The sequence below is a fragment of the Patiria miniata genome, unplaced genomic scaffold (assembly GCF_015706575.1).
Source record: "Patiria miniata isolate m_02_andy unplaced genomic scaffold, ASM1570657v1 HiC_scaffold_17, whole genome shotgun sequence".
NCBI lineage: Eukaryota > Metazoa > Echinodermata > Asteroidea > Valvatida > Asterinidae > Patiria > Patiria miniata.
Window position 1 is genome coordinate 5,429,676 of NW_024037055.1, and position 6,983 is coordinate 5,436,658.

Consider the following 6,983-nt stretch of genomic DNA (forward strand, 5'->3'; position numbering starts at 1 on the left):
TGCACTGTGAATTTCAAGACCAATATTGATTTCCGAAAGACCAATATTGATTTCGCCGTTAGTATAGTAGTCGATGTGTTGTAAATTTTGAAACAGTGAATGCACTGAGCGGGTATTCGCAAGAAATGTCTTCCCCGTGAGTATGTTCTTCATAAGTTTTTTAAGTTGATTTTTGTAGCTGTTTATAATTTCATTTATGCATTCATTTCTGGGGGTGTGCTATTTGAGGTAATAATACTGGCCTTGCTCCAAGTAGGCCTACATTGAGGCCGCCCCCCCCCCAAAAAAAAAACCAACATGGAAACCAATTTTTGGTTTGTGACGTCTCAATAAAGGCAGGCACTGCTTACACCACTATCTCTGCCTTAAAAAGAAATTGGTTAAAGTGATCAGAAATAGCCTCAGATCGCGCCACAGAGCATCTAGAATCCAAAAAAATGGATCCGCCCTTGATAAACATGCAGGTTGGCCTTTATCATACGAGTCAAAAAAAAACGAAAAACATTTACTTTCAGTGCCCCCTTGAAAAAAATGTGTGCACCCCCAGGTGTCCCCAGACGTTTCACCCCAGTTACACCCCTGCTATTGAAGGACCTGACGTGGAAAATTGACCCAGGGATACAGTCTGTAATCAAGACAACACGTCTATGATAAACGCAATACTAGTATTCAACAAACACAGCCAGTATAAGTTGTAATCAATACGGCGCATAATGGGCGTGTGCATTTTTAAGCACTCATTTACCAACCTCGTCCCCAGTGCTTACTTTATTTCCAACCTCGTTTCCAATAGGATAGGAAACTTTCTTCCTGTATCCTGATTCGATACCACAATTTGCTAGTAATGGATTTTTATCGTGTACTTGTTATTCAAAACGTGCAGTACGTGTTTTCGCGATCATTCGTCCACACCTTCTTTAAAATATTCATTTCCTTTCCAATTTGTTCATATTAATATGAAATGTGATATTGCATGTTGTCTCGTTAAGATCGTAACAGGTTTTTTTTAAATTAAAATAAAATCGTATTTTGGCGTAACTCATGCCATGCTCGCGCTGCGACGAATGGATTCTGTTTTTACCCCAGACACCGCATACAAAAACAAATGCAAATGTAACGCACAGGCAGGGACCACACTATTCCTCATTTGCACATGCAAATGATCCAATACCAGGATGAGAGAGCAGGTAGTGGTGGGCGCGTACAGCTCGACACCTTGCTCATTTACCGATTGGGTGTTTGAATTTGTGGCATATCAGTTTTGATAACGCACCTTTAAAGAATACATAACCAGATATACAAACAGCCTTTAAAAATGTCGCTCTCTCCATTAGATTGGTGCAGAAACATTTCCTTGCGCCCAGCAGCCTTCATTGCATACAGTGAGTTAGCAAGCACTCAAAACAATATACCTGGATGACTTGACCATGATTACCTCTGTAGTCTGATGATGGCCATAAAATGCCATCTTCTGTTCATACATGCGAGTCCATTCTAGTTAATGGTCATCCCTCACATCACAACAGAACATACTTGTTTTGGGTTAATAACAGATGAACTTGACAATCTTGATAAGGATTAAAATGAAGAACCTGAAATGTCATTACAACATATGGAACTGCCGAAGGTGTAAGTGACTTGGGCACATACATGTACGTTATACATCTACATGTATGTGCTTAACAATGTAAATAGGTGATGCTTTGGGTTGCTTGCCTTATACGTAGTTGATTTGAGGCGTAAATACTCTCTTCCCCTTTGTAGAATTTGTGACCTGACCATTACGTGGTCAAGATAGCTTCTTTTAAATGTAAAGTACCTGTTTTAATAATAATAATAATAGTGGATATTTATAAAGCGCACGTATCCACCAGGACTGGTGCTCAAGGCGCTACATCATTATTACCCCTGCTCATTGGGCACATGAAACATTCCCTGTTTTCTACAGCTTTCATTGTAATTGTTCATGAAAACGTACATGTAGGTCTTATACTCTTTACAAAATGTAATCAAGATACGTTCTTATAAATGTAAAGTACCAGTTTTCTACGGCTTTCATTGTAACTTGCTAATGAAAACGTACATGTAGGTCTCATATACTTAATGTAATCTAGATACGTGCTTATCAATGTATAGTACCGGTTTTCTACGGCTTTCATTGTAATTGTTCATGAAAACGTACCTGTAGGTCTTATACTCTTTACAAAATGTAATCAAGATACGTTCTTATCAATGTAAAGTACCGGTTTTCTACGGCTTTCATTGTAATTGTTCATGAAAACGTACCTGTAGGTCTTATACTCTTTACAAAATGTAATCAAGATACGTTCTTATAAATGTAAAGTACCAGTTTTCTACGGCTTTCATTGTAACTTGCTCATGAAAACGTACATGTATGTAAATCTTACTCTTGGTGAAATGTATAGCGCGTATATCATTTTTTAGCTGGATCAAGATACTTCTTTTAAGTGTAAAGTACCAGTTTCATTGTACATGTAATTGTTCATGAAAACGTATACATGAAGGTTTTACTCTTCATAAAATGTATATCTTTTTTTTCCCCTGGATCACTATAAGTTCTTATAAATATGAAGAACAGGTTTTCTGCGGCGTTCATTGTAATTGTTCATGGAATCTTACATGTAGTATGTCTTACTCTTTATAAAATGTAAATATTAATTTGTGTATGAATAGTAATAATGTGAAGCTTCAAAAGCAATTTCCAACACAATAACTTACACCCTCAAAGAAGAGATATTCGATCATCAACCATAGTTTTTTGCCAGTTGGAATATTCTTAAACCCAAAATTAAAAAAAATTAAAAAAAGGAAAGTTTGCCACTTTATTGTCAGATGCCCTTTTTGTTCATTGTTCCCTTCCTTTTACAAATGTTGCAGGTTAAAGCCCTTGGCATTTATAGAACACTTACTGCAAAACACTCCAGCAACCCATATCAATTGCGGCATGCAGATGTTTTAACTGGCGCACTCTGTACGCAGTTGAAGCTGGCAGTTTCGAATATCCAAATATTTGGTCAAATGCAGTTTCAAGCACTAACCCTAACGTACCTGAAATCAATCAACAACCACACCCCTGTTTTGGAGGATTTCGGCAGAATCAGGATACCTCCATATTGAAAAAGTTGAGGGATTTTGATAGATTCAGGATATGAAGCCTAGCGGTACGTGCAGGATCTTGATGGATTCAGGATACCTCCATATTGAGCAGTTGGGGGACTTTGATGGATTCAGGATCTCAACAGATTTACTCCCGCCTAACTGGTGGATTCTAATGCACTCACTGGCCACCAACATTTTTTTGCATGGCAAAATTATGGATTTCGGTGGATTGGGGGGAGTGGGACACCTCCCTCATTTTTCAAAAAGCCTAATTTATCGAGAAACTACTTTTGTTAAAAACCTATCATTTGTATTTGGGCATGGGTATAGTGGCCTACATTATTGCACTGTATTCAGGTTTTCTATACACCGCGATAGCGCAAAGCGTGATATAGGGGGATTTCCCAGTGGGAAAAATTTCACGGGATTTCCCAGTGTGAAGTCAAGTTCTCGTACAATCTCGTGCGTCGAATGTTTCTATGCAACTCCTTGGAGCCACGTTGCAAATCTTGTCCAAATAGATTCTATTAATTGTTCCCAACATTTTGAATAATTAATCCGCCTTTCGCATTGGGGAAAAAGGGAGATGCCTCCCTGACTTTTAGGAGAAATTTCCATCCGAAGATGATCACCCCTAAAAATAGTCCTGAAGCCCATCGCCATTTTGAAAAACAATGGCTACACTCCATTGCAAAAAATAGAGCGCTTTTAGGGTCCAAATTACACACAACTGCAAGCTCCCAGTCCTGTGCACGGCTTCCACCCATATTTTTTTACAAACCCTCAAGTTCATGGCCCACAATACTCTCAAATACTGAAGATTTTGAGGGCATGCAAATCGTGATTTGGCCGGCGTAGGCAATTTGGGGCCTATTTACTCGTCTGCAACCTTTGGAGCAACAAGCCCTATTGACATTTTCATTCAACCAGACATTGAATTTGAATAAAAAAAAATAAAAAAAATTTGCATTTGGGCGTTGGCTGGCCTGCATAATATTATTGCACTGTATCTGTAAGCGCAGCAATATCCAGGCCACACAAGTGGGGCTGCAGGCGTTGGCATAAGTTCTGAACTAGGCTGTTCCTTGTTCGGTTGAAGGCTGGTAAGTTGTACGTATAACTGTATTCCTCCATGATGTGTAGAATCCAAGTTCAGTCAGCCTGTTTAATACTCTACAAATGATACAAACCTGTTTTTAATAAGCTGGTATGGTCATGGCGGTCTACCTCCATCATGTCCATTGTATGCCATATGGTACACATCATAGTAGACAGTGAACGGCAATTCTCAATTTTTTTTCTTCTCTTTTAGAGATTAGCCTAACACTGTCAACTCTCTACTTATTTTACCTTTTTTTCCCACTGAATTGTTTTAGATTAGCATGTGTTGTGTGTGTGTTGGGTGCAATCAATGCATCTGCGCTATCACGTGCATGGTTGGTCTATTCTGTATAGGAAATCTAAAAAAAAAAAAATTACTTCCCCTTTTCAAAACGTTCCTGAAGAGCCACGAATTGAAGAGTAACATTGATCGACTAATGCCATCGCAATCAACCGATGGCAGCAGGATCAACTGATGTCGGCATCTATCAACCGACATACCACAACAATAAACTGATCAGTGTAGTGCGATTGCCGATTGTGAATATCCACACATTGCAACATGAATAATCTCTTATGAGTGTACATACATGCACTGTCTGGCTGTTAATGTTACGTACGATGTTGTTATTTCTTTGCATGCAGAGTGGGCCAGGACCTCATAATCTAGACAGGGTACCAGACCAAGATGGCTACCTTATCAATGGAGATGGAGCAGTAATGGTGGTGAGTTTATCAGGAAGAGACAAAATGATTTATGAGAACAGAGGACCTTAAGGTCATGTTTTTCCTTGCAACAACTATTCTTTTCCTCTAAAACATTAATACTAAAGTACTCTATATTGCAGAATTGATGTTTTTCATATTTTGATGAAATTGTTGAAACAAAATGTATAATAAGCTTTTGGCCAATGTTTGTTCCAAATTTCGCTTGACAAACAAGTAACTGCTTGAAACCCATTTTCTGTTGTGGGAATGAAGTATGTTAGTATTCATAATACTTTGATTAGGAAAAAAAACAACTTTCAAACACCCATTTGTGATTTGAAGTTGGAATATTGTTTGTTTGTTTATTTGTTTGTTTGATTTTTTGCAGTCTTCTGGTGATTTGGGCAATGCATAGTAGCTGGTATCGCGCAAATGAAATCCAGACAAACCGGAACAATTCAAGAGATTATCAGGTAGACTATTTGTGCTATTAAAAGATATTTTGTTTTTAAAAGATGCCACTTGCACATACTCAGTCCAATTTCTTTGGTAGGAAAGTTAATTTTGTCAATTTTATCAAGCTTCTGTAGTGAATTTTTGTGTAGGATTTGTTCCCCGTTTTAATTACCAATGTTTTTGTCTCATAATGTCATAACTTTTAAAAGTCATGTTATGTGCTTTATGAAAATGTCATCATCATCATCATTATCTTTAGTGGGGAGGGGGTATTTTTTTCACGAGTACCCTTGTGAATGCTCGTGAAAACCTTTAGGGCACTCGTGAAAAAAGGGAGTTTGTTTTCACGAGGGCCTTTTTTTAAGTGGCCCTTTTTTATTTGGCGCATGAAAAGCGCTACCTATTGCCCGATCACTCCAATGGTGTCGTGTATGGCCCTCTACACCCCCGCCCCTCTGATTCAAACTTTCAGCACGGATAAGGCGAGCTTCCCTTTTCACGTCTAACACCCCCCCCCCAATCAAAATGACCCTGCTACATCACTGAATTATGTTTATTTTCAAATTTCGTTTGTTTTTCAGTTGTTTTTTTACGACTTCGTGAGTGTAGCGTCCATTTCCAGCAGCAAGGTTGTGAGTAAACGGCGCCACAACCAGAGGGAGCCTCTTTTGTCATAGTGCAGTTCAACCATACCATCTTAGATAGTACCTGTTGATAGGTATCTCAAGATTCATTTTGTACTACGAACAGGCCTAAAAACATCATCTTATTATTCTCATTTGTCGGTGATGAAAGTTTCTTACATGTTTTAGTCCTCGACAAACTGTTGAGTTACAGCTTTTTGAGTTACTGCTATTTGTAAAACAAAATTCAATTCCCAAGGCACTTTTGTGAATCGGAGTGAATCACAGTGTGCTAAGTTGCCCGTCTGTTAAATCATCTGAACTTAATCTGTTTGTAGTATAAATATCTGTTGGTAGTATAAACAGCCCAGTAAGACAGTGACATTACATCATTTGGCCATACCGGTACTAGCTTCATCATACATCTTGATGAGATCAAGCTAAGTTTAGAGGTCATATAAGTTGGGAAAGCCATACTGTTAAATTGCAAAGGTTTATATTGTGCAAATCACTTTAGCAAATAAGATCAACATCCCATTGCGCCATGGCATCATCTAACCCTGGTACCAGTCAACATGGGGGAAATGAATGCAAAAAGTGTAATAAATCTGACAACCCACTGATCCCCTCTTTTATACCCGGTCAAGATGAGCTATGCTCTCGGTGCGTGCTTGTGACACAAATCGAGAAGCTCGATAAGGTAGAGGAGCTGGATAACGAGCTAGAGGAGATTCAACAAGAAGTTGGCGCATTGTCCTTGCAGTTTGAAGATAAATCACCAGACAAAAAAGCTCTGGAGTTAGAAAAAGTACGACAAAAGGCCCGCGGTGCAATCAATTTAATGATGGGTCTGCATGTCCCAAAGCAAACTGGTAAAGAGGAAGTGGGAAAATTTGAGCCAACTGTTGGGGATGTTCAGGTGATGGAAGCACTGGCCCCAGATGTTTGTCTGAGATTTCGGAAGGGTTCACTCCG

At 38.8% G+C, this 6,983-nt stretch overlaps 1 long non-coding RNA gene across 1 annotated transcript; it reads left to right on the forward strand.

The window, feature by feature from the left end:
* The first annotated feature begins 4,477 nt into the window (after positions 1-4,477).
* Positions 4,478-6,688, forward strand: LOC119723602. The gene is made up of 3 exons (XR_005270555.1): positions 4,478-4,947; positions 5,318-5,402; positions 5,967-6,688. It is a non-coding gene; the product is annotated as an uncharacterized LOC119723602 (long non-coding RNA).
* Positions 6,689-6,983: the final 295 nt, after the last annotated feature.